Genomic DNA, 27,686 nt, shown 5'->3' with positions numbered 1-27,686 from the left:
GGATTTAAACTTGGAGAGTGGTCAGTTTGGATGAGCTATTGCCAGCAGGAGAGTGAGTTTGTGTGTGTGTGTGTGTGTGTGTGTGTGTGTGTCCCCGGAAAAAAAAAAGGGGGGGGGGGTGAGAAAGCCTGGATTTGTGCTGGACATGGCCCACCTTGATTATCATGCACATTGTGTAGAGAGTTGTCACTTTGGATGGGCTATTACCAGCAGGAGAGTGAGTTTGTGGGGGGGGGGGGGGGGGGTGGAGGGTGAGAAAACCTGGATTTGTGCTGGAAATGGCCCAACTTGATGATCACTTTAGATAAGCTATTACCAGCAGGACAGTGGGGTGGGAGGAGGTATTGTTTCATGATCTCTGTGTGTATATAAAGTCTGCTGCAGTTTCCACGGTATGCATCCGATGAAGTGAGCTCACGAAAGCTCATGCTCAAATAAATTGGTTAGTCTCTAAGGTGCCACAAGTCCTCCTTTTCTTTTTGCAAATAAACACTGCAGCCAGAACGTTCCTGAGCTTATAACACTGCACAGGAAGGAACCTAACCCCTCAAAGGGCGGAAAGCCCTGCTAAGAAAAGTGAGGCTAAGAGAAGGCACACACCACAAGATCGGCCTCTTCTGCACATGCAGGGAAAGCATAGATATTAACCCACAGTGCAGAGGAAATGAACAGGAGCACCTCACATAGAGGTGCAAATTGACCTCTGAGCTCCTTTCTGGTGCTACTTCTGCATGACACAGTAGCACCTAGACGTACCAACCAAGATCAAGAACCCCCTGTGCTAGGTTCTGTACAGACACAGTCACTGCAGCAAAAAGCTTACAGTTTAAACCGACAAGACAGGGTGGGGGGGAAAGGAATTTGGGAAGAGAGCTACCAGTATGATTCCAGGCGTGGAAAACCTGCCCTACAGTTTTCAGAGTAACAGCCGTGTTAGTCTGTATTCGCAAAAAGAAAAGGAGTACTTGTGGCACCTTAGAGACTAACCAATTTATTTGAGCATAAGCTTTCGTGAGCTACAGCTCACTTCATCGGATGCATACCGTGGAAACTGCAGCAGACATTATATACACACAGAGACCATGAAACAATACCCCCTCCCACCCCACTGTCCTGCTGGTAATAGCTTATCTAAAGTGATCATCAGGTGGGCCATTTCCAGCACAAATCCAGGTTTTCTCACCCTCCACCCCCCCACACAAATTCACTCTCCTGCTGGTGCTAGCCCATCCAAAGTGACAACTCTTTACATAATTAAGTCAGGCTATTTCCTGCATAAATCCAGGTTTTCTCACATCCCCCCCACCCCCATACACACACAAACTCACTCTCCTGCTGGCAATAGCTCATCTAAACTGACCACTCTCCAAGTTTAAATCCAAGTTAAACCAGAATATCTGGGGGGGGGGGGGTAGGAAAAAACAAGAGGAAACAGGCTACCTTGCATAATGACTTAGCCACTCCCAGTCTCTATTTAAGCCTAAATTAATAGTATCCAATTTGCAAATGAATTCCAATTCAGCAGTTTCTCGCTGGAGTCTGGATTTGAAGTTTTTTTGTTTTAAGATAGCGACCTTCATGTCTGTGATTGCGTGACCAGAGAGATTGAAGTGTTCTCCGACTGGTTTATGAATGTTATAATTCTTGACATCTGATTTGTGTCCATTTATTCTTTTACGTAGAGACTGTCCAGTTTGACCAATGTACATGGCAGAGGGGCATTGCTGGCACATGATGGCATATATCACATTGGTGGATGTGCAGGTGAACGAGCCTCTGATAGTGTGGCTGATGTTATTAGGCCCTGTGATGGTGTCCCCTGAATAGATATGTGGGCACAATTGGCAACGGGCTTTGTTGCAAGGATAAGTTCCTGGGTTAGTGGTTCTGTTGTGTGGTATGTGGTTGTTGGTGAGTATTTGCTTCAGGTTGCGGGGCTGTCTGTAGGCAAGGACTGGCCTGTCTCCCAAGACTTGTGAGAGTGTTGGGTCATCCTTTAGGATAGGTTGTAGATCCTTAATAATGCGTTGGAGGGGTTTTAGTTGGGGGCTGAAGGTGACCGCTAGTGGCGTTCTGTTATTTTCTTTGTTAGGCCTGTCCTGTAGTAGGTAACTTCTGGGAACTCTTCTGGCTCTATCAATCTGTTTCTTTACTTCTGCAGGTGGGTATTGTAGTTGTAAGAAAGCTTGACAGAGATCTTGTAGGTGTTTGTCTCTGTCTGAGGGGTTGGAGCAAATGCGGTTGTATCGCAGAGCTTGGCTGTAGACGATGGATCGTGTGGTGTGGTCAGGGTGAAAGCTGGAGGCATGCAGGTAGGAATAGCGGTCAGTAGGTTTCCGGTATAGGGTGGTGTTTATGTGGCCATTGTTTATTAGCACTGTAGTGTCCAGGAAGTGGATCTCTTGTGTGGACTGGACCAGGCTGAGGTTGGTGGTGGGATGGAAATTGTTGAAATCATGGTGGAATTCCTCAAGGGCTTCTTTTCCATGGGTCCAGATGATGAAGATGTCATCAATATAGCGCAAGTAGAGTAGGGACTTTAGGGGACGAGAGCTGAGGAAGCGTTGTTCTAAATCAGCCATAAAAATGTTGGCATACTGTGGGGCCATGCGGGTACCCATAGCAGTGCCGCTGATCTGAAGGTATACATTGTCCCCAAATGTGAAATAGTTATGGGTAAGGACAAAGTCACAAAGTTCAGCCACCAGGTTAGCCGTGACATTATTGGGGATAGTGTTCTTGACGGCTTGTAGTCCATCTTTGTGTGGAATGTTGGTGTAGAGGGCTTCTACATCCATAGTAGCCAGGATGGTGTTATCAGGAAGATCACCGATGGATTGAAGTTTCCTCAGGAAGTCAGTGGTGTCTCGAAGGTAGCTGGGAGTGCTGGTAGCGTAGGGCCTGAGGAGGGAGTCTACATAGCCAGACAATCCTGCTGTCAGGGTGCCAATGCCTGAGACGATGGGGCGCCCAGGATTTCCAGGTTTATGGATCTTGGGTAGTAGATAGAATACCCCAGGTCGGGGTTCCAGGGGTGTGTCTGTGCGGATTTGATCTTGTGCTTTTTCAGGAAGTTTCTTGAGCAAATGCTGTAGTTGCTTTTGGTAACTCTCAGTGGGATCATAGGGTAATGGCTTGTAGAAACTCGTGTTGGAGAGCTGCCGAGCAGCCTCTTGTTCATATTCCGAACTATTCATGATGACAACAGCACCTCCTTTGTCAGCCTTTTTGATTATGATGTCAGAGTTGTTTCTGAGGCTGCGGATGGCATTGCGTTCCGCATGGCTGAGGTTATGGGGCAAGTGATGTTGCTTTTCCACAATTTCAGCCCGTGCACGTCGGCGGAAGCACTCTATGTAGAAGTCCAGTCTGCTGTTTCAACCTTCAGGAGGAGTCCATGTAGAATCCCTCTTTCTACAGGACAGGCCTAACAAAGAAAATAACAGAACGCCACTAGCGGTCACCTTCAGCCCCCAACTAAAACCCCTCCAACGCATTATTAAGGATCTACAACCTATCCTAAAGGATGACCCAACACTCTCACAAGTCTTGGGAGACAGGCCAGTCCTTGCCTACAGACAGCCCCGCAACCTGAAGCAAATACTCACCAACAACCACATACCACACAACAGAACCACTAACCCAGGAACTTATCCTTGCAACAAAGCCCGTTGCCAATTGTGCCCACATATCTATTCAGGGGACACCATCACAGGGCCTAATAACATCAGCCACACTATCAGAGGCTCGTTCACCTGCACATCCACCAATGTGATATATGCCATCATGTGCCAGCAATGCCCCTCTGCCATGTACATTGGTCAAACTGGACAGTCTCTACGTAAAAGAATAAATGGACACAAATCAGATGTCAAGAATTATAACATTCATAAACCAGTCGGAGAACACTTCAATCTCTCTGGTCACGCAATCACAGACATGAAGGTCGCTATCTTAAAACAAAAAAACTTCAAATCCAGACTCCAGCGAGAAACTGCTGAATTGGAATTCATTTGCAAATTGGATACTATTAATTTAGGCTTAAATAGAGACTGGGAGTGGCTAAGTCATTATGCAAGGTAGCCTGTTTCCTCTTGTTTTTTCCTACCCCCCCCCCCCCCAGATATTCTGGTTTAACTTGGATTTAAACTTGGAGAGTGGTCAGTTTAGATGAGCTATTGCCAGCAGGAGAGTGAGTTTGTGTGTGTATGGGGGTGGGGGGGATGTGAGAAAACCTGGATTTATGCAGGAAATAGCCTGACTTAATTATGTAAAGAGTTGTCACTTTGGATGGGCTAGCACCAGCAGGAGAGTGAATTTGTGTGGGGGGGTGGAGGGTGAGAAAACCTGGATTTGTGCTGGAAATGGCCCACCTGATGATCACTTTAGATAAGCTATTACCAGCAGGACAGTGGGGTGGGAGGGGGTATTGTTTCATGGTCTCTGTGTGTATATAATGTCTGCTGCAGTTTCCACGGTATGCATCCGATGAAGTGAGCTGTAGCTCACGAAAGCTCATGCTCAAATAAATTGGTTAGTCTCTAAGGTGCCACAAGTACTCCTTTTCTTTCTGCCCTACAGTGAAAGTCTTAAGAAGCTCCATCTATTTAGCTTCTCCAAGAGAAGTTAAGAGGTGAGTTCATCACAGTCTAAAAGGAGAAGATTCCAGGGGTTCCAGTGTCCACCACTTCAGGGCAGCCAGGCAGGCAGACTGCCTAGGAGCACCAACCCCAGGAATTCCCTCTCGCAGGGAATTTCAACATTTGGGTGTTTCACTCCAAGTCAGAACAAAACCAAATTGTCAAACTATCCAAATCCTCCACGAAACATAACGTCCTTGTTCTGCACAGCTGCAGCTCTTGAAGCGAACAGAATAAAGGCACAACAAGATCCGAGGGCTGGCCGCTGAAGCTAGTTACATTCTGGCTAGAATAAGGCACACATTTGTAACAGGTATAATCATTGGAACAATGTGGGATGGGGTGGATTCTGCATGGCTTGAAGCTTTTAAAATCCAGGTTGGATGTCTTTCTAAACACCCTCTCGCTAAAGGGCAAGAAGCAATGGGCTTTGTGTGCAGCAAAGGGAGGTTTTGGTTAGATATTAAGAAAAACTTTCTAACTCTAAAGGCTGCTAAACTCTGCAATGGGCTGCCAAGGGAGGTTGTGGAATCCCCGTCATAGGAGGTTTTCAAGAAAGGGGTTGGACAAACCCCTGTCAGGGCGGGTCTAGGTTCACTTGGTCCTGCTTCAACGTGGGAAGATGAACTATATGACCTCTTGAGGTCCCTTCCAGCCCCACATTTCCATGATTCTGTGATCCAACCACAAGACATGGGCTATTAATTGGTCAAATTCTACAGCCTGTGTCTGAGCAGGCAATCCGGCTGGATGACCCCAGTAGACCTCACTGGCCTTACAACCTATCAATTATTATACCCATTGTACAGATGGGGAACTGAGGCACAGAGAGGTTAAGTGACTGGCCCATGGGCACAGCAGAGTCTGTGGTAGAGCCAGGAGCTGAATTCCAGTCTAGTACCTTAATCCAAAGACTATCCTTCCTGTCTAGTGTTAAGGGAGCCCATCACTGAACACAGCTGATAAGCCTTGGACCAGATTCCAGCCTGCACCTAGCACAGAGACTCAGCTGGCATGGAGGGGCAACAGGGCAATTCTGATTCCATCCCTTTATCCCTTGAATACAAGGCAAGGAATGGCCACTGTCAGGGTTCCCCCCCACACACACACTCTGAACTCTGGGGTACAGATATGGGGACCCGCATGAAAGACCCCCTAAGCTTATATTCTACCACCTTAGGTTAAAAACTTCCGCAAGGCACAAATTCCTGTCCTCGGACTGTATTGCTGCCACCACCAAGTGATTTAAACAAAAATTCAGGGGAGGGTCACTTGGAATCCCTGTCCCCTCAAAATATCCTCCTCAAGCTCCTTCACCCCCCTTTCCTGGGGAGGCTTGAGAATAATATACCAACTAATTGCCTTAGCAATGTGAGTACAGACCAGACTCTTTATCTTTAGGACACTAAAATCAATCAGATTCTTAAAAGAAGAACTTTGTAATAAAGAAAAAAGTAAAGGAATCACACCCGCAAAATCAGGATGGAAGGTAACTTTACAGGGTAATAAAAAGATTTAAAACACAGAGGACTCCCCTCTGGACTCAGCTTCACAGTTACAAAAACAAGAATAAAACTACCTTTGTAGCATAGGAAAATTCACAAGCCAAAACAAAAGATAACCTAACACATTTCCTTGCCTTACTTACAATGCATCTGATGAAGTGAGCTGTAGCTCATGAAAGCTTATGCTCAAATAAATTGGTGAGTCTTTAAGGTGCCAAGAGTAAGAAAAGTACTCCTTTTCTTTTTGTGAACACAGACTAACACAGCTGCTCCTCTGAAACCTTACAATTTCTGTAATTTTAGATCATTCCAGGTATGTTTTCAGGAGATGTTGTACCTGCCTGGTCTCTCTCTCTCCGTCCGGAGATGAAACAAACAAAGAGAGCCACAAACAAATTCTCCCCTCCCGCCCCCCAGATTTGAAAGTATCTTCTTTCCTCATTGGTCTTTCTGGTCAGGTGCCAACTAGGTGATTTGCGCTACTTAACCCCTTACAGTTAAAGAGATTCAGTACAGCTGCCAACGAGGGATTTTATGCTACCCTTTTCTTTACATTTATGACAGCCACCATTCACATTCAGAACTTTCAGGCAGTTTTAAATAGAGAGAAAGTGTGAAAACTCCATCCTATGTTTGTTTCCTCTGCCACATCCTTTCATCTAGTCAAGTTTTCGGCCAATGCACATGTCACGGTTCAGGGCAACTGCACCTGTGTTCCCATGCTGTGGTCCACCAAGGACACCCACTCATAGGCTTCTGGCTCCCAGCCATTCCCTCTCTTGGGCAGAGACTTGAATCTCTCTCCCTCCTAACTGGGTTTTTTCCAAGTTGCACAGTTCCCTGCTTATGTTGTGAAAGCCCCAGTAAGCCAGATTGCCAGCATCTGCACTTTGCTTTCTCTCCAGAGGCTAGGAGCTGTGTAATTGCCAGCAGCAGTCACAAGTTCCCACGCAGCTCCTTCTAATCAAGCACCTTTATTCTTAAGGTGAAAGCATTATAAAGAAAACATATTAAAAACAATAAAAGAACCTACAAGCCTGCTAACAACCTTACCAAGTTCACTCCAACTCCAGCCTTGAGCTTTGGCAGGGGTCAGTCCTTCGAAACCCACAACTGGGCTTTTCCTATGGTTACAAGTTCATAATTGTCTCAGATTCAGAACACTCAAGAATAGCTCAGTCTTTCCTTTATACAGCTTGGGCCTTTGATCTTGGCCTCATGTCACAAGTGACCAGTAGCCAATGACTCCCTCCGGAGGGCATGGCTTCAGGAAGCTGGGTTCTCGCATAACCAGAGGTGGGAAGTTTGCATTCCCCTCTCCCTGAATATTCCCCAAGAAAGCTACTTAACACTTTTTGTTCCCAGAGTCCATGCTCAGCTGGCACATTGAACAATAGGAGCCTTTGAACCCCCAGGACTCACGTGTGTCACAGCAGGATTGCTCCCAACAGTGTTTTCGGGCTAAGTACTTATGCTATAACAAATCATGTTGAATAATAAGAGGGAGATATGCATGTTTGTATATGAGAGACCTAGAATATTAGATTCAAATGACAAATGTAAAAGGATTGCCCTTGTAATTTACACAAAATAGGACTCACTGGTGGAATTCCCTGCTGTCTGAGATTATTGGAGCACGGCAGTTGTAAAGCTGGGATGTCCTTTCTACAGCAAGTATAACGCTGAATGTATTGACGTGAGTCTTTATTCGCCCAGAGCCTTAGAAAACGGGGACATGCCTTTTGCACAGTTTGTCAAGAGTAACAGCAGAGCTGCATATACCAAGCAGATGTTGCCACTCTCACCGGCGGCAAGTCAGACATTACTCTGTTGTTCAAATTTTTCACAAGGCATCAACAGATTATTGCAGTCTCCAGGCCTGATTTTAATCTCATGCCCCCCCAGTGTCAATCAGAAATAACTCCACCCTGGTCAACAGAGTTACACCAGTGTAAATGCAATGCAAGTGAGCTCAGAATCAGGTCCAGTAGGCCAAATTGTGCTTTTCCACCAAAGTAAATAGAAGTCATTTCCTTGACATCCCTGGAGTTACTCCTGATTTACACTGGCTTGCCCTAGAGCAGAATTTAACCTAGGGACAACAAGACATAGGACGATAACGACAAACACACTCCTAGCCCAGGGTTAGATGACGTCTGCATACAGCTCAACCTAGCACCTGTCTAACGCGGCGGCTTCCTTTACCCCACATGTTGCATTGATGTGGGCTGTTCTCCGCCCGCCACCGGACAAACGTGAACATAAATTAACTCACAATTACAGCCGATGTCAGAGATTGGCCGGCCGAGCCTCACTGGTGATCTCTATAAACAATAGGGATTATTCATAGTGTGCACACTACGTGCAGGCTTGGATTCCAGGCGGGGTACAACAGTTCCCCAGTCTTGTGTCCTCTCCTGAAGAAACCTTCTACAGACCAGACCCTCCGCCCCTTCCTGATACCAGTCTGTGGGTTTCTTATACTGTTGCTGCAAACAAGCTGCTTACAGGGGGGGAGGAAACTCCTCATTTGCTATAAATAAGCCAGGCTCTGATGTTCTAGCAGCTTTTCATAACTGCTTGACTCACAGCCAGTTCTATTTAAATATCACCAACTCCCCAGCTTCCTGCTGCAGAGTGTGTCTAACAGAGCCAGATAATGATGGGCTTGTTTCAGAGGGCCTTTCCCTATACCCAGAAATGTTCCCTTCCTCCATACGAGGAGATTAGCAGCCACTGGTACAAAACAGCATGACTTGCTCCAATAGCAACCCTTACTCCTTCTCTGTTCCCTTCTGTCACGCTGTCCGGAGCAGCTCGCAACCGGGACTCAGGGCAGACACCCCTAAGCGGCCCTGTGTTCTGTAATTAGATTTCACCAAGCCAGTAACAAATGTGAACTCCTGAGTCACTCTACCAGGCTTACCATGGAGTCACAGACAGTCCCCTTAGACCAGGGGAGGGCAAACTATGGCCCGTGGGCCAGATCCGGCCCGCAAGCTGTTTTAAGCCGGCTCCTGAGCTGCACCAAGCAGCTCGGCCCAACTCCAGCCGGGGCGCTGGGTCTGGGGCCGCACGACACGGCTTGGCCCCACTCTGGGGGGTGTTCAGTCGGGGGCCACACCCCTGAGCCTCTCCCCACATCCAGCCCCCTGCCCCAGCCCTGATCCCCCTCCCGCTCTCTAAACCCCTCGATCCCAGTCCAGAACACACTCCTACACCCCAAACTCCTCATCCCCAGCCCCATCCCAGAGCCTGCCACCCCACCCCAATTTTGTGAGCATTCATGGCCCTCCATACAATTTCTATTCCCCGATGTGGCCCTTGGGCCAAAAAGTTTGCCCACCCCTGCCTTAGACTCTCCAGTCTCTCTTGGAACCCAGACAAACTGGACTTAATGATAAATGGTCACATACACCAAAAATCACACCACCTTCAGGTTGCTTCCAGTCCCAGGAGACCAGTCACTTACCCCAGATCAATTGGTACCCTAGACAATGCCTGTAGCCAATCCTGTAATAAACTATCTAAAGGTTTATTAACTAGGAAAAAGGAATCAGAGTGTTATTTACAGGTTAAAGCAAGCACACGTTTCCATACTAATAAGTTACCATCCAACTCCTAAGAGTGACAGAGTTGCAGTGATTCGTCATTTCAAAGCATCTCTCAGGGCAGACCCAGGAGGCAGCCCCTGGAGAACCCTGGCTTCAGTTTCAGCCCTGTCCGAGTTCAAACAGCCAAAAGAGATGGAACATTTCCATGTGGCTTTGTTTTATTTCCTTCATTCGCTTCCAAGCCCACAGGACAAGCTTCCTGGCACGTAGCATTTCCCAGGTGCCAGAGAGCCATTAAACAACCCTTTGTGTTGCAATGTTCCTTGACGGCCCATCTGATTTTGATAGTCAGTGGGGGTGGGGGGATAAACAAGTCCCCTGCCTGAATTCACAAGTTCAAAGTAAACATTTTCAAAGTCATAAAGCAAAACGTAGGTATTTCGCATAGCCTGGAATGCCGACATTGCAAGTGAGATTAATGTGTGTAGCTGCAACGTCCTAAATACATTCTTATAGGACTAGTGCCTATCCTCGGCAAAACTACCTTACAGGCAAACTGGTCTGGTCTCCAGCTAGGAGTCTGTCAGTCCTTAGCAAATGCCTGCAGCCTGGGCAAGAGCGGGCATCTGGCCTGCCAGCGTCACACCCTCCATCATCTCAAAGCAAGCCTCACAGTGCCAACTGCTTCATCACGCAAACAGTTCAATTCTGTGTGCAACAGACCGGGCACCGGTGCCATGGCACGGCATGGCTCACCTGAGTGCTGGAGTGGCAGGAACACTTCTTGCACTTTAGACCATTTGAAGCGTCACTAAGTCGGGTCAATGGTTTCCCTGGCACCTTCTTCAAAAATGGAAACTGCTTCCAGCAACTTTGCCTGGGCAACGCCCTCCCAGGGCTTTGGCGGGAGCTCATTTTAGCATTCAGCATCAGAGTAGCTGCAGAAACCTTCCATCATCAAGGGATCAGCCACAGAGCAATGCAACAGCAGGATACAATGAGTCAGCAAAGCCCCGCTCCTCAGTAACTCCTAAGTCTTGGAACCTCCTTCACACTAAGCAACCTGAATGGCATTTAACAATCTCAGCCGAGCAGCTTCGCTGAGTGGCAATGCTGGACGACAAAGGATACCCTGGCAAGTGCATGGTCCCGCAGCCCTCGGGAAAGGCAGGAGCTGCTACTTTAGCTACACGCCGGACATTTTTCTGGTGCATGCAGCAGTTTTAAATGCCAGCGAAAAGGTCGAACAATTTCCCTGAGCGACAAGTGATTAAAAGGGCGGCCACCTGCAGAAGGCTCGGTTACTTTGGAGCCCTGCATGGTCCCCTGGGGGCACCGATATTTTTGGTGACCCCGGGGAGCAAATCTGGAGGGTCAGATGACTGAACTCGGCTGCAGCTCCTTCTTTATAGTTTGCTGCCCGAGTTTAGAACAGGTTTGTGTTAGCCCAGAGATTTTTCTTGGTTTAATCTGCACTGTGAATTTCCACAGACGCATTGGCAGTGCCAGACTGAATCAGAACAACTGACCCATCTAACCCAGTCTCCCGTCTCTGGACTGTGGTTGGCACCAGGTGCTTCAGAAGAAGGTGCAAAAACCACAGCGGTAGACAGGCATCCTGACTTGGGAGGCGGTGTTCACTGCTGAATTCCTTAGGGTGAAATCATACTCCCATGGCAGCCGGTGCCAAAATTCCTGTGTACTCCGACGAAAGCAGTGGCTCCCTGTTTCCTAAATCAGATGGGTCAAAATCCTTCCCTCAGTCCCCACTGAAATCCACTGGAATCATACAGCTGTAACCAGGGGAAGAATAGAAAAACGAATGGCAGCACGACAATCGTATCGCTTCACATTCGTTCCACAGGACCAACATGTCCGATCCAGATGATTAAGCAACAAAAGTGCAGGTTTTATAGCAAAAGGCTGCTAGGAACCTCTGGCACAAAAGGGGGGTGGGGAACGTGCTCTATTCCATCCTCCTCCGGTTCTGGCCAGGGAACCAGACTCTGATTCATCCTGATTCATAAGACAACAGACAATCACATTACAAGGAGGAGAGAGGAAAAGCAAGATAAGCTGGTGGGGGAGGGAGGGAGGGCCAGTTCCAGCTTGCCGTTGGCCTCTTTCCTTCAGATTCAAGCAGCTCTCAGGCCTAGCCCGGGCACGTGTGTGTTATCAAGAGCAACCAATGCTACCCGAGTACCAGCAGCAACAGCGTTTACAGACCACGTGGACCCGCAGCAGCCTGCTTTGGTTTCTCAAATGCATCAGAAAGTACTGAGTGACCTGCAGCTAGAAAACAAATCTACTTCCACATCACTTTGGCCCTGTGTGCATCCTGGCTGACGGGCTTATCCCCCTCAATGAATCCTGATCCTTGGAGGAAAAATGAACCGGCAGTTAGGGCTCTAGCCTAGGACTTGAAAGTTCTGGGTTAAATTCCCGGCTCTGCTACTGATTTCCTGCGTGTGACCCTGGGCAACTCCCTTAGCCTCTCTATGCCTCAGGTCCCCATCTGTACAATGGGGATAACAGCACTGCCCTGACTCTGAGGGGGGTGTGGGAATACTGTACATACATTAGAGACTGTGAGGTGCTCAGATACTACAGTGATGGGGACAATGTACGTATCTAGGATAGGCTGCCTCTAGAGTCAATTCTCTACTTACAACATCTCTATAGACACGATTATTTACAAAAGTATTTCCACCTCAACTCTCTTTGGACACAGAGACAAGTGATTTTATAAATAAACCGAGCCTGTTAAACTAGCTCAATAGACTTCACCCTGCAGATCAGATGTTACCGATGTAATCCATTGCCCTTGTAATTTACACAAAACATAATTCACCTGTGGAACTCACTGCTGCAGGATATCATTAGGATAAATGAAACCCCGATATCCCTAGACCTTATCACTCCCCTCAGAAGAAACCCTGGGGCACCAGGCAGACTTCACAACAAGCGCTAAAGGACAGTAAATGTCAGATCAAATGGGGAAACAAATTCCAAAGACTCCCTTGCTGAGGGTGTCTGGGTCCACAGATGTTTAGAATTGAGGCATTGGTCGATGGAGTGCACCAGCTGATCTGACAGGTCATGCCTCTCTCCGAAGTCTAGTACTCCAAAACCACGGCACTCACAGGTAAGCTGGAAGTCAGTCATTGCATTCTGGAGCATGGAGGTAACATCCGTTGCCGCCAGCCCTGCTAAGTGCATGGCAGGTTACACTTAGCTCCCAAGAGCTGTTCCAGGGCAACTCCGTGTAGGTCACTTTACCGTGACCCAGTGGGCGGTGGCAGAGACAGTAACCACGGTGGCAGGGTACCACAGCTAAGAGAAACAGACACTCTCTGCACCAGGTGCAAACAACGCCGCTGCCTCCTAGGAGGCCAGGAGCAATCAGGAACAGGGGCTAGCTTCCCCAGCCAAAGAGCAACACCTCGCTCTTCTCTGGACCGAACCCCACCCCAGCCAGTGGATTCTCCTCTAGTAAGAAGAGACGCTGATGAGCCAAAAGGAGCTGACAACTCTTCAGATCAAAGGATCCAGTTTCAGGCAAGCACCCTTCACTATAGAGAGCTACATACTCCAGGCCAGGTCTTCAGGAGGCAAGTCACAACAGGGTGCGTTCACACTGTCTGGGAGCCAGAGAGAACCGAAGGTTCTGCGTCCAGAAGCCTCACTACAAATGAGTTTTCTCTTCTCTACCATGATGGAGAACAGAGATACCAAAGCACCAGGCTACTCCAGGGATGAATGACACCAGTACCTTGGGTAGAGTATCATCATTAGATCCAATAAATAATATGGAAAGAGGGAAGGAGAAATACAGACAACACCATGTCTGCAGGGAACACTTTCCTGGACAAACTGGTTTCCTCGTAGTTTCCCCACATCAGCGTTCCTAAGAGAGGCGTGTGTGCGTCTGCACACCCTGCTGCCCGTGCAGTGCTAGGAGCAGCTGAGGGGGTGTTAACGAGCAAGTGGAGCAAACCCACTCCAGAAGCGTCAGGGGGAGGATCGGAACGCAAGCTTTGTTCACCTGGGGGAATGACATGGTTGAAGCGTGCAACGCTCGGTCGAGTTCACTGCTCTTCCTCTAGGCTCTCTGCAGCATTCACCTCCCTAGTCCACCTTAGTGAGACAGGTTCTCCTGCAATGGTTAGTACCCCTGCAGAGCTGCTAGCCAAAGTGCACTTCTAGGCACATCTGCAGCAAGGAAGGAGGGCATCGAAACCCATGCAACCAGCTTTTCAAAGGCAAAAGCAGGACACATGCAGGAGCCCCGCCCTCTCTGTGGCCCCACCCCCTGCTGCTCCTCTTCCCCTGGGGCCCTGCCCCCTGACCAAGCTGGAGACAGGCCATGGTAAGAGCTGCCCAGGGAGCCAGAGACGCTGTGGGGAGCCCCGGATCCTCCACCTGCCAGGTGGCATGACCAGGGGCAGGGACAGGAGCTGCTCTTGGGCACCGTGGTACCCCTCCCAGGGCAGGTGGAGGGTCTGGGGGCTCCCCACAGCAGGCCAGACTCCCTGGGTGGCTCTTACCATGACCCAGCTCTTGCTTCTGGCCTGGCCAGGGAGTGAATCGGGGGGAAAAAAGAGGAGAACATAACATAAGAGCAGCCAGACTGGGTCAGACCAAAGGTCCATCTAGCCCAGTGTCCTGTCTTCCGACAGTGGCCAAATGCCAGGTGCCCCAGAGGGAATGAACAGAACAGGGAATCATCAAGTGATCCATCCCCTGTCGCCCATTCCCAGCTTCTGGCAAACAGAGGCTAGGGACACCATCCCTGCCCATCCTGGTTAATAGCCACTGATGGACCTATCCTCCATGAACTTATCTAGCTCTTTTTTGAACCCTGTTATAGTCTTGGCCTTCACAACATCCTCTGGCAAGGAGTTCTGCAGATCGACTGTGAGCTGCGTGAAGAGATACTTTCTTTGGTTTGTTTTAAACCTGCTGCCTCCTCATTTCTGTTGGTGACCCCTGGTTCTTGCATTATGAGAAGGAGTAAATGACACTTCCTGATTTACTTTCTCCACACCCGTCATGATAATAGAGACCTCTATCATATCCCCCCTTAGCCGTCCCTTTTCCAAGCTGAAAAGTCCCAGTCTTCTTCATCTCTCCTCCTGTGGCAGCCGTTCCATACCCCTCATCATTTTTCAAAAAGAAAAGGAGGACTTGTGGCACCTTCGAGACTAACCAATTTATTTGAGCATGAGCTTTCGTGAGCTACAGCTCACTTCATCGGATGCATCGGAAGCTTATGCTCAAATAAATTGCTTAGTCTCTAAGGTGCCACAAGTCCTCCTTTTCTTTTTGCGAATACAGACTAACACGGCTGTTACTCTGAAACTCATCATTTTTGTTGCCCTTTTCCAAACCTTTTCCAATTCCAATATACCTTTTTTGAGATGGGGCAACCACATCTGCACACAGTATTCAAGGTGTGGGCGTACCATGGATTTATATAGAGACAATAGGATATTTTCTGTCTTATCATCGATCCCTTTCTTAATGGTTCCCAACATCCAGGCAGCTTCTTTGGCTGCCGCTGCACATTGAGTGGATGTTTTCAGAGAACTCTTCACAGTGACTCCAAGATCTCTCTCTTGAGTGGTAACAGCTAATTTAGACCCCATCATTTTATATGGGAGGAGCAGAGGCAGGACCTTGTGGCAAGAGGCGGGCTAAGGCCCCCTTGCTCAGCCCCCCCTCGCCTCCCCACTGGAAAGAGGCTGGCGTTGCCCCGAGCCGGCACGGAGCGGTGTCACAGGGGGAATCCAGTACAAACGTTGCCCAGGAGTCGTTCAGCCCAGTACTGGGACTTGAACTCTGTATTGTGGGACTATCCCGCCCAATTCTGGACCAGCGGTCACCCTAGCAACCACCCACACTAACTATGCAATTTATAAATGAAGGAGTCCTGGGATCAGAGGCTCACGGATGGGAAAACCTTATCAGGTCACATCTACTCATGATAAAAACTACACAAAACACATAGGTTGAAATCTTGGCCACACTGCAGTCAACAGGCATTTTGCCATGGACTTCCATGAAGCCAGAATTCCTCCTACAGCGTCTCCAGGAAACAAGAAGGAGAATCCCACAGGCCTGCCAGAAAAGGCAGGTCCAAACAGCTGATGACGTCAAATGCAGGCAGCCCCCAGGACGGGGTAAATGCAGCAGGACCATTCGAAGGGCTCTGCAATTCCAGCAAAGGAGGTGGTGGCCCAACCCGCTCTCCAATGTACAGGATCTGGAGGCCCTAAACAGAAACAAGCCTCCCCCCAAAACAAACCCACCTTAAGCCATTGCTCTCAAAGACGTCTCCAGACCCACTGCCCTCGTGTGACCTCTCTGCCTGCAAAACAACATTCCAGGGATACTTCAGCCTAGTCTTACTGTTTCCAGGAGGAAGCTCAGCTCCCCAGAGACAACCCAGCATTAATATGCAATACTTGAAATTGAATGTAATGTGCACCACGGTGCTCCCTGCAAACCGCCTGGCAATGACTTTGCCATAAAGCACGCAGGGGGATCACGCTAAGGATCCCGGAGCGTGCCTTGCCATTAGATCCCACGCCTCCCACCTTGCTAAAGGATTTGCCCCTCCTTCTCCCAAAGGCCAATTGCTCCTAGGTTTGAAAGGTGCAAACGAGGGACTTTCCAAAGGTGGTTGTAATGGCAATGCACCGGACAATGCTCCATTGATCCTTACTGCCCTGCAGGGCCAGTTTGGGACCGTCGACAGACAGGGCTTCCGTTTCTACCATTCACATTACCCCGAAGACATAACTTCCCATAAGGAAGCCCACCAGTTACTCCTATTTAAAGGAGATTATGCCATTCTGGATTCTTAGCAATACTTATGACATACTTCCCCTTGCTCTTTGCTACCAACAAACAAACAAAAGATTAAACCCTTGCAAGGATCAGTGGTGGATACACACCAGATGACCAGTCACACGTGTAATAGACACATTGCAACACATTGTGTAATAAACACATTGCGCATTGAGGAGTAAAACACCCACAACGCAGCTGAGATCTCGCTCCACAGGGCCTTGCGATAGCAAGTTTCACTTCTGCTGGGGAAAAGCGGTTCATTGGAGCTGCGCACCTATGCACGTCAGCTATAGCCAGTTGATGTCTTTCCATTGCATGCAGCATGCCTCGATCGGCCTTTCTGGTGCATGCAGCTCACACTTTACAGTCAAGCTGCTCCATCGTCCTCTCTGCTCACCTAGTGCAGCGTTTCTGATTATAAACACCCCCCAATCACCACCTCCACACAACCATACATAAAAATCTCCCAGAGTTTGCAGCAAGACAAAGGACTTTGCAAACCCCAGCAGGGTGTTCTCCATGAGACGCCTGCAGCTTTGGAACCTACTCCCTCTACTTGCTCGGAAATAGCCCCAATGCGTTGACCTGCCAGGCACCTGCAAGACTGCAAGTCGTATCTATTTACCCAGGCCCTTGGGGAGAGAGGAGCTGATGCTTGAGCAGGAAAGAGGAGCGTTTGCTAGGCTTGATTTTCACTTGGCTGTGATTGTGGAGTAACTGCCGGTCTTCGGTTGAATTTGGTTCTGTTTTTAATTGTGGTAAAAGCACCTAGAACAGTGGATAGGGGGCCTATTTTTGTATATTATACATCTACATTATTTACCTCAGTAAAAATTAATAGCCAGAGCTAGGCCCCAATTCTGTGTGGGCAGACCCTTTTGGGGCTCCATGCAGGGGGACCGGGCCACATGTTGCTCATTACAGGGGCTGCAGTTTAGCTTTGCTTCAGAGTAGCATGGCCTAGTGGATCAAGCACTGGACTGAAACTCAAGCAACCTGGATTCTATTCCTAACTCTGCCACTAGCCTGTTGTAGGACCATGGGCAAGTCACCTTACTGCCCTGTGCTTCAGTTTCCCCATCTGTAAAATGGGAATAAAGAGATCCGCCTTCAGGAATTAAACTATGTTTCCTTTTTAATGTAATTTTAATTTATTTTTTTTTTGGTAGTTGAAAACTGTGTCTGTCACCACTGTCCCTCAGAACTGGGAATGTTATGCTGGTGAAGGGACATTATCTGATGAGTGAATTCTATTCCATGAGATTATCTATTAATTCACCAGGCACAGTTTGTGCAAGATACAGGAGATGCCCCAATTCTGCAGCGGCTTCAGTGGGGTTCCGGATAGGTTAAGGGGTTCCATGTGCACGCTGCTCATTGCAGGGTCAGAGCCTCTATTTCTGGAGACATAGCCAAAGCGTTTGCCCAAACCCCCTCCAAACCCAAGGTGCTCAGCGCAGGAAAAGAGCAGGAGTGGGTGGGCGAGGTTCTGTGGCCTGCAATGCGCAGGAGGTCAGACTAGAGGACCATGATGGTCCCTTCTGGCCTTAAAGTCTATGAGTCTATCCTACACAGAGCAGGACAGAACCCAGACCCAACCCACCCTCAAGCCCCGATCCTGCCATTGTATTCATGGTGGCAGAGCCACCTTGCACTCATTCCAATGGGGCTCTGTGCCCATGTGGATCCAGTTTAGGACAGTCTGTACCTAGACCTCTTTACCTAGGATGAATACATACCCTAAGAAAGCCCCAGATGATCCAGGACACGGCACCCCACCTGCTAAAGAATGCAGGTAGCTCTGATCATATCACCCCCGAGCAAATAAACCTCACCGCTCCACATGGGCTCCCCACTCACTACAAGACTCCTTCCTATTCAAAGCCCTGGCCAGCGGAGATCAGCTCTCCCTCTGCAAGGGTGCCCTCCCACGACAGCTACAGCCCCCCAGAACGTAGAAACCAGTGAGGGCAGGCCCATGAGAGCAGGGCATGGCACCTTCACCCGAGCCGGACCCAGACTGTGGAACTCACAGCCACAGGAGCCAAGAAGGACCCCTCTATAAACAGGGGCTCTCCCCGTTTTTATAAGGGGCTGCACAGCTCATCCCCTTGCCTCAGCATTCCCTCTGTAAATTCACACGCAACACCTGTCCTTGCACAAATTCACAAACTATACACGTTAGCAAGGGCTTTTTTACCCCCCGCAGACTGGGAAGGAAGAGGGAGTGCAGCTGTGTTTATTTCTATTCTGAAGTACTTGGGAGGCGCTCAGATGCTGGGGCGGCGAGGCTTGGGGGTCTCTACAAGCAGGCAGAGAGAGCTGAATTTGCAGGCCAGCTTACGTCCTTTCTTAACCCTTGGAAGGCAATGCTGGTTGCGGGGCAGAACTTGCTTGTATTTGTGAGCCCAGAAAATGGCATTAACCATCATGTGCTGGGGCCAGATTCCCTTCTGCGTTACACAGGGTAACCTGGAGGGCCTCCATCCGCTTCCCGGGGCTTAGTCCGGAACCACAGCCGCGGAACCGAGATCAGGAGCTGGGCACAAACCCTGCCTGCAGCCAGCGCCTTTCCGCGTCCAAACCGCCTCGCCCAAAACAAGATGTGTAAAGCCCCGTTGCAGCGTGTGGCCGGAAAAGAAAGAAATTGACAAGAAGGGGGGCGGCGGCGGGGGGGGGGGGGGAGAGGGGGTGTCATGGAAAAAAATGAATGCAGGCTTTGTCCTTGGGGGTCTCACACACCCCAAGTCTGCTGCTTGTTTCGGCAGCCCTCCGTGGCTGCGCTTTACCGTGTTCTCCTTTGTAGCCTGCCTGGGAGACTCATAGAATCACAGAATATCAGGCTTGGAAGGGACCTCAGGAGGTCATCTAGTCCAACCCCCTGCTCAAAGCAGGACCAATCCCCAATTTTTGCCCCAGATCCCTAAATGGCCCCCTCAAGGGTTGAACTCACAGCCCTGGGTTTAACAGGCCAATGCTCAAACCACTGAGCTATCCCTCCCCCCCAAAACTCGTCCGTTTCTGAAACAAAGTTTGAGCAGAGCTTGGCCGAGACGCCCCCCCGCCAGGGCACGTGGGGAGGGGGCGGAAGGGGTCCTGGGCAAAGCGGCTTGGATGGGCTGGCGGGGCTGGGGGGGGGATTTATTCAACCCCCTGCAAAGCCACTGTTTGGGCTCTACGAACAAGTGTTGTCTTTGCAGAGTCATCCCCCGCCCCCCTTTGTCCCCCCCGCCCCCCCCCGCGATGCACATCCTGCCTCCAGGGCCAGAGAGGAGGTGTCGGGGAAAGTGGGGGGCGGAGGGGGGCAGAAAAGCAGAGCGCAGGGCAGTGAAAGGAGAAACTGACCTTCCTCTTCCTCTGCAGGCTGCCGCCCCCTCACTGAGGGAGGCTCGGCGCAGGGCACCCCGGCGGGGGAGGGGGAGGAGGGGGAGGGGAAAGCCCTTCCCAGAATTAAATAAATCACCATATTTGCATACGCGCAGCGGCGGCCCTTCCCCTCCCCGTGGGAGCTGCTGCAGCAAAAGGGACCTTAGCCCTGCAGTTCCTCAACCTGGCCCCTGGTTTTGGGCTCCTGGGTCTGGGACTTCCCCTTTCCCAAACCTGCCCCGCTCGCCTGCTCTCTGCCATGCTCCCTTCCTCCGTCCCTCAAATTCGCCGTCTCGGTGCCCACTTTCCCCTCCTCTCCGTCGCCCGCGACTGGACGCCGCCTGTCCGCCACGCTGCGCGCCTCCGGCCCCCTTTCCTCGCGCCCACTTTCTTCCCCCGCGGCACTGGCCCTTTCCTTCACCCCATCGCTCACGCCCGTCTCTCCTTGCCTTGCGTGGACAGTAGGACGTTGTGTCACAAGGCCATCTGTCCAGTTTTAAGCCGGGCAGGCCTGGTTCTGCAAGGCTTGCCCCCCTCTGTCCGGCCGGATATAAAACCGGGCCTGGTTCTGTCCGGATTCATCCTCCCAAGGCCCCCCGTTTTGAGGAGCAAGCGTCCCCGGCCCCAAGGCCACGCCAGCAGGGATGGAATGGCGCCCTCGCTAAATGGGCGTCCTTCCACGCATCACACCGGCAGGGACGGGGCCATGCAGGTGGAGGATGTCCTGTGTTCTGGGGATGCGCCCATGGCCACCCTACCATACTGTTTAGGAGCCTCCATCATGGGCCATTGTGCAAGGTGCTGCACAAACACGGAACAGACGGTCCCCGCCCCCAAGGAGCTTACAATCCAAGTACAAGACAAGAGACAAACAGACGGAGACAGTCAGAGTGACGCGGGGGAAGTACAAGGAAACAATGCGACAACTCTGGTCAGCATGATTGTCAGTGCTCTTCTTTCTCTCTCCTTTTCAGGCACTCCACCCATATTCGCTGCCTTTTTTCCCCCTGCAGAGTGGTGGGGGAGGGGATTTGTCCCTTTTATTTGCTTTTTGTCTGGTTGAGTTTACATGCCATGTTATTTCTTTCCCCTGGGAATATGGCCTGCTGGGAGCTGCAGCCTGGAATTCACTAACCCAAGGGGCACTGCGGGGGTGGCAACTCTGACAATCTTACTTAAAACCCTGGCTCCTAGATTCCTGTGATTACATTAGAATCTTAGGTTTCAGAGTAACAGCCGTGTTAGTCTGTATTCGCAAAAAGAAAAGGAGGACTTGTGGCACCTTAGAGACTAACCAATTTATTTGAGCATGAGCTTTCGTGAGCTACAGCTCACTTCATCGGATGCATACCGTGGAAACTGCAGCAGACTTTATATACACACAGAATATGAATATGAAACAATACCTCCTCCCACCTGGATTTGTGCTGGAAATGGCCCAACCTGATGATCACTTTAGATAAGCTATTACCAGCAGGACAGTGGGGTGGGAGGAGGTATTGTTTCATATTCTCTGTGTGTATATAAAGTCTGCTGCAGTTTCCACGGTATGCATCCGATGAAGTGAGCTGTAGCTCACGAAAGCCTATGCTCAAATAAATTGGTTAGTCTCTAAGGTGCCACAAGTCCTCCTTTTCTTATTAGAATCTTAGCTTTCTTTTCAAAAAGGTCTAGCCCTCCTGGTTGTGGAGAAAAGCTTGGAAATGTGAGCCCAGCCCGCCCTAAAGGCTCAGAAGCCAGTGCGCAAATAAAACCACCCCAACTTTATTACTTTTTAAAAATCTCATGGTTTCTTTTAGGCCTGACTCGGGATTTTTTTGCCTGATTGGGGATACAGGTGGAAATCTATCCAGCTCACGTATAGAGAAATGCAGCACGGCAAGTAAGGCTACATTTATGAGTGAGGCACGTGTTTCCCCGGCTCGTGCAGACGTACTTGTGCTAGCTTTCCTCGAGCTCGCACGAGCATAAACAGCAGCAGCAGAGACATGGCTGAGCAGTGGCAGGTAGGTACCCACTGGTTTCAGGGGGGTTTGAACCTGGCACAGTTCAGCCCTGCCTCCAACAATGCAACCATGACTACACTTCTATTTATACTCACACCACCACAGATCTGTGCACGCAAGCAGGGGAATCATGGCCCCCAGCTCATGGGGTAGACTGAGTGTTATAATGATTCAGTTACTTGAAACAGTGTGTGCATCCAGACTAGTGTAGACATGTGCCACACGTCCACACACAGAAGCCCTCCAACCAATGCATTATGGATAATGACAATCACACCTAGCTCATGTATAGCATTTTTCATCCATAGAGCTCAAAGTGCTGTACAAGGAAGGAAAGTATCATTGTTCCAATTGTACAGCTAGGGAAACTGAGGCACAGAAAGGTGAAGTGACTTGCCCAAGGCCACCCAACAGGCCAATGGCAGAGCCAGAAATAAAGCATTGGTCCCACTCCAGTGCTCCAGCCCACCCTTCTCTGGACAGGGGTTTGTTGGAGCAGCATTCACGCTCAGAGGGAGGGTGTACCAATTTGTTTCCAGTGCAAACTGGACAAATCATAGAATATCAGGGTTGGAATATCAGGGTTAGATGACCTCAGGAGGTCATCTAGTCCAACCCCCCGCTCAAAGCAGGGCCAATCCCCAACTAAATCATCCCAGCCAGGGCTTCATCAAGCCTGACCTTAAAAACCTCTAAGGAAAGAGATTCCACCACCTCCCTAGGTAACGCATTCCAGTGTTTCACCACCCTCCTAGTGAAAAAGTTTTTCCTAATATCCAACCTAAACTTCCCCCACTGCAACTTGAGACCATTACTCCTCGTTCTGTCATCTGCTACCACTGAGAAAGTCTAGAGCCATCCTCTTTGGAACCCCCTTTCAGGTAGTTGAAAGCAGCTATCAAATCCCCCCTCATTCTTCTCTTCCACAGACTAAACAATCCCAGTTCCCTCAGCCTCTCCTCATAAGTCACGCGCTAGCATTTTCCACGTATAAACGAACAGGTATTCAGCACCCATTCAGTGGCACTGGGCATGGCCCTGCATAAGCTCTTAAAATTGCAGGCATTGCGGCTCAGCAAACGGGCGCCTCCGATGCAACAAATTACAGACACTCCGAACAAGTCCCCAGGAGCCTGTGAAGGGTTCTGCTGTGGAGACATTACCTGAGCCGTTCTTGGGTCTCCAGGGTGTGACGCTGCAGCTTTGGAAGGGTGCAGGAAGCAAACAGCCCAGCTAGAAACCAGCAGCTTCAACTGGCCCTTAAAGCTGCTGTTTGGGAATTCCCTTTTATTCTTCAGATGCGGGCTGGTGAGATTATGCTGTCCAGGCGGCTCCTCCCGAGGCGGGGATGGGCTGCGGAAGCAGGGAGTTCTCGCCCCGGGCTCCCTGGCTGTTCTTGGGCCGGGGTGTATACAGAGGGCAATCAGGCTTTTCAAAGTGTTTTATGGGGGGACATATCCCAGCCCCTCCCACCCAGCTCCAGTGTCCCACCTCCCCCAGGCCCACAGCTGTGCCCCCCACGCACCCTCTAGCCTCCCACACATACCTGCCCACATCCCCCTCCCCTTATATAGCTTCCAGTCCCCCCCACTCCCCAGCTCCAGCCTTCACAACTCCCTGGCCTCACACACAGCTCCAGTCCCCTTCCCCCGGACATCACCCTCAAGCCTTCATGCAGCTCCAGATCCTCACCATCTCTCAGCTCCAGACACACACACACCCCCACGCAGGCCTCTCCTCCCTCACATCCCCAGCCCCACACCTCTGCCTCCCCTCAGGCCCATCCCTACAGCCAGAAGTTCCCACCACTGGGCAGCATGGCTTCCCTAGGAAGGGCAGAGCGCTGGCCAAGTGGGGAAAGGGTAGTGGCCCTCTCCCAGAAGGCTGCAGAGCTTGACCTAGGGTTGAGAGGTCCATGGCCCTGGCCCCTTGATGATGTCTTGGACAGTAGCTCCCACAGAGATTCAGAGACGCCTGCTGGATGGGGTTATTGGCTAAGGCCAATATAAGCCCAGGGTTAGGAGAAGTGGAGTTAGCAGACCCCAGGTTTGTTAACCTAGGGCTTGACCATCTACACTTGTATGGAACCCCAGATTAGGGCTTGTTGAACCCAACCTAGGGCTCCAGCGTCTACACTGCATTATGCAGGCCCAAGTCCAACCCCCCCATACCCCAGACTTCCTAGCGCCCACCCCGAGTGTGGCCGCTCAAACCCTTTCTTCATGGTGCCACGTGGGAAAACTTGGCTGTCCAAGAGACAATGAAAGTTTGGCGGACTCCCAGAGCATGAGTCCAGGGGGGCTGCGTCTACACAGCAAAGCAATAGGGCTTGAAGCCCAGGATCCGGCTGGACTTAGGCTCGGACCCTCCATCCCTGTGGGGTGCTGGGACCCTGGGTTACTGTGATGTGTGTGTAGATGGAAGGGGGGTTAGGCTTGAGCCTGAGTTTGAACGCTGAGGACATACTGCATTGTAGACATCCCCTCAGAGGCCTAAAGAAGCTGGGAGGAGAAATGAGCTGTGTGAGGAGAAGAGGGACACTGGGGCCAAGGGGGATAAAAGGTAGCTCCTTCTTTCAGAGCAGGGAGAGGCCAGGGAAGCCCTGTTGTGGGTCCCTCTACAGAGCCAGAAGAGGAGAGGAAAGTGGCTGGAACTAAGGCCAGGGCAGGGCTTGGCAAGGGAGCCAGACAGAGCCAAGTCCCAAGAGGGGAAACCAGGGAGTGGGCAGAGCAGAGGAGGTGAGGGAAGAGAAGCAGGGAGTGAGCACGGTGGGGCGGGGGGCCTGAGGCCTGCTTCATGACGTAGGGCTCCCAGGCTGGAGAGAAGGAGGGCGTGAGCTCCCACTTGACTCTGAAGGGCCAGCAGAGGGCATTGCTGCTCTACTCCAGAGGGGGAAGAAAATTAATGGGCACACGCACCCCCTGTCGCCTGGGGGCAGAGGCTGTTATACTCCCGCTAGGGGAGAAAACTGACCCAGGGAAAAAACTAGGCGACAGTTTGGATTGGTGTTACCCCTGAAGGGGCGGAACTTTTGGCTGAGGTGGACAGCTATGCTACCTAACCAGCGTGGGGGAAACTGAGGCAGCAACCCCCCGACCACAACAAGAGACAAACCCCTGCCACAGAGCAGCTTGTACCAAGCTCATGAACGCAGCCCTGTGGGGTAGCTGAGGGGGTGCTGCATGGACAGCCCCAGAGGCTGTCATCGCTCCCATGGGAGACAGTTTCCTCATGCCAGCCTGCCATGTACCTGATCCGGAGAGGCCACCTCTCAGGCTCAGGGTCGCTTATTTATCTCCTGCCTTCAGGCTCTTGCCTGGGACCCCCAGCATGGGGCCCAGTTAGTCACAAGGGGGCCTGGGGCTCTATGCTAGGGACTGCTGGGAACTGGACAGAGACCAGTGCCAACTCATTTCCCCGATGGTCACCCAACAGCCGTTGGCTGGTAACAACCTCTGGGGGCTCCAGAGCCGGGTGAAGGCCTCGCTGTAGCCCAGCACTGCGCCCCGGAGCCGACCAGCTTGCTTGCCCTCATGAAAAACAGTGAAACTAATTAATATTTCTAGATGAACAACCGCTTATGTTTGAGACTCCTGGGTGCCCTCTGGTGGCTAATGCAGCCTCTGACCATCGCTGGCATCCGCTTTGCCCTGCACCAGGGGGTGGACGGAGCGACCCGCTTGCTGGAGGCGGCCGCTGCTGGGGTTACCTTTGCACACCAACGCAAGACACCTGCTGCATTCCCTTCTCCCGGGGCTGCCGCAATCCTCTCCCGAAAGCCGCCAAGTGGGTCCAGCCGGATTTACTCTGTGTCTCTATGGGGAGAAGGAGGTGGTTTCGGTATCTGGAACACGGGTGAGCGGGGAGGGTGGGTTTGGCAGGTGTTGCTGGACATGGAACAGGGTCAAGGCACCTGGTAGGTTGGTGGGGAGCAGGGGATGCAGCAGGCAGATTCTGGGTGGGGAAGGTGGGGGCAGAGCAGGGAGGCTCAAGGGGAGAGTTGGCTTGACGGGTGCCGTCCCCTGAACCAGGCCATGACCACCAGGGGCGCTTGGTGCATTGGGTTGGAGAGTGGAAGTGGGCAGCTAGGTTTCGGTGTGGGATGATCGGTCTGGCAGGAACTGGCCAGCAAGTGGGGCCAGACCTAGCAGGGAGAATGGAGAGGGTCAGTGGGAAGCAGGAGCTAGGGTGGGATCAGAGAATACCACCTCTGAGGCCAGGCCGCCTTGATACTAGATCATTTTCTTCTCCCAGCACCAGGAGCCGCTCCCCCATTTCTGATCTATGCCCTTTGGTGCCCAAGGTGGTAAAGTCATGGTGGGCTGGTTCCCCAGGCCCCTTGGGGCAGTCGTTCTGGCTTGCGGGGCGGCTGGCTCTCCAGGCCCACTAGGGGCTGGCAGTCTCATCCAGCTCCCCACGCTCCTCAGGGCTGTGGGTCTCACCGGCATGGGCTGCAAGGGGCCTGGCTCGCCACATCTGCCCTGCTGGTCTAAGAAGAGAAGAAAAAGGGCCTGTTGAGTTTGTGAGCTCCAATCCATCCCTACCCCTCCCACTTCCGGTAGGGACTCGGCCCAGTTCTTCTGAGCGCACGGCCCTACCAACTCCATGAGGACATTAGGCGCGCACAGCGTGGCATGAATGGGCCAAGAGACTTGGGGCAGTGTCCACAGAGGCAGTGGAGTCGAGAGGACAGAGCATCTCATGGGGGACTCAGCACCGGCCAGGTCTGGACCCACGCTAAATAGAGGACCTGCACTTTCCTTCACCTTCCTTGTGCTCCCAATGTATTTTAAAAAACCTCTTATTGCCTTTTCTGTCCCTTGCTAGGTATCCCTCATTTTTTCACTACATGCTTATGCTATTCTTTTGTGCTGCTCCTTAGCAATTCATCCATGATTTTAACTTACTAGAAACAACTACCACTTAACCCCCAGCCCTCACTGGGCTCAGAGGCGCCATGGGCTCAGGTTGTGATCTCAACAGCCATCTCGCCTTGTCTTTGGGGTGAAGCTCTCCCTCCGTTTCTGGAGTCCATGACATTGTGTCAATGTCCAAAAATTGTAGGGATTAGAGAGCCTTTCTCTATAACTGCTCTAGGACCAGGGAACCCCCTGCAGCCCTACGAGATTCCAGAGCCACGAGTCCAGCTGCCCTGGAGGATGATGTACAGACCTGGCTGAGGAGATGGGGCGAGTCCAGTGCCTCTCAAACCTCTTTGTCAGGAGGCCCCACTTGGATCGAAGCGGAGGAGTTCAGGCCCCATCTTCCTGTGTGTTACAGGTGATATCCAGGCGGTAGCTACTAATGAAATATGGATACTTACAGGGAGAACAGCCGGTACCTGGACATGGTTCAACATGGTGGATGAGCTTGTCTCGGTGCATGGCACTAAACCAGATGGGGAAAAGAGTGTCCAGTTTCCATGTGGATGAGTGACCCAAGGGGAACAGGGCTCATGGGAGAACATCCCTGGAGGGATGAGGCTCCGAGGGGCAACATGATGGGGGGGTGGATAATAGCATAGCAGGGGACAGGGAGACCCAGTGGGTTACAAGCAGGTGGAACAGATCGCTTAATTTCATCCTACCTGTGAGATATTTCAGCGTGTGGAATAAAATTCCAAAGAGAAACAACAGCAGCACCATCCCCTGGACATTGGAATCCAGACAGGACAGAGCTTTGGTCTGCCAATTTCTCTAAGGGCACCAGAAACCTTCCCTGTAACTCAGCACCCCAAAATTTCTCAATACCCTTGGGGCT

General features: G+C 51.0%; 1 protein-coding gene across 2 annotated transcripts in view; it reads right to left on the bottom strand.

The window, feature by feature from the left end:
- Positions 1 to 19,919, bottom strand: part of ARAP1 (ArfGAP with RhoGAP domain, ankyrin repeat and PH domain 1) — a 227,884-nt gene extending 207,965 nt beyond the window's left edge. Inside the window, exon 1 of one of the 2 annotated variants that reach the window (XM_075125781.1) lies at positions 19,900 to 19,919. The gene's annotated coding sequence lies outside the window, so the exon portion shown is untranslated. Of the gene's footprint in view, positions 1 to 8,420; positions 8,586 to 19,899 lie in introns of those variants that run through there. The other variant, XM_048838572.2, reaches the window with a different exon arrangement.
- Between the last annotated feature and the right edge of the window lie 7,767 nt (positions 19,920 to 27,686).

The sequence above is a fragment of the Caretta caretta genome, chromosome 1 (genome assembly GCF_965140235.1).
Source record: "Caretta caretta isolate rCarCar2 chromosome 1, rCarCar1.hap1, whole genome shotgun sequence".
NCBI lineage: Eukaryota > Metazoa > Chordata > Testudines > Cheloniidae > Caretta > Caretta caretta.
This window is presented reverse-complemented; position numbering and strand designations above follow the sequence as displayed.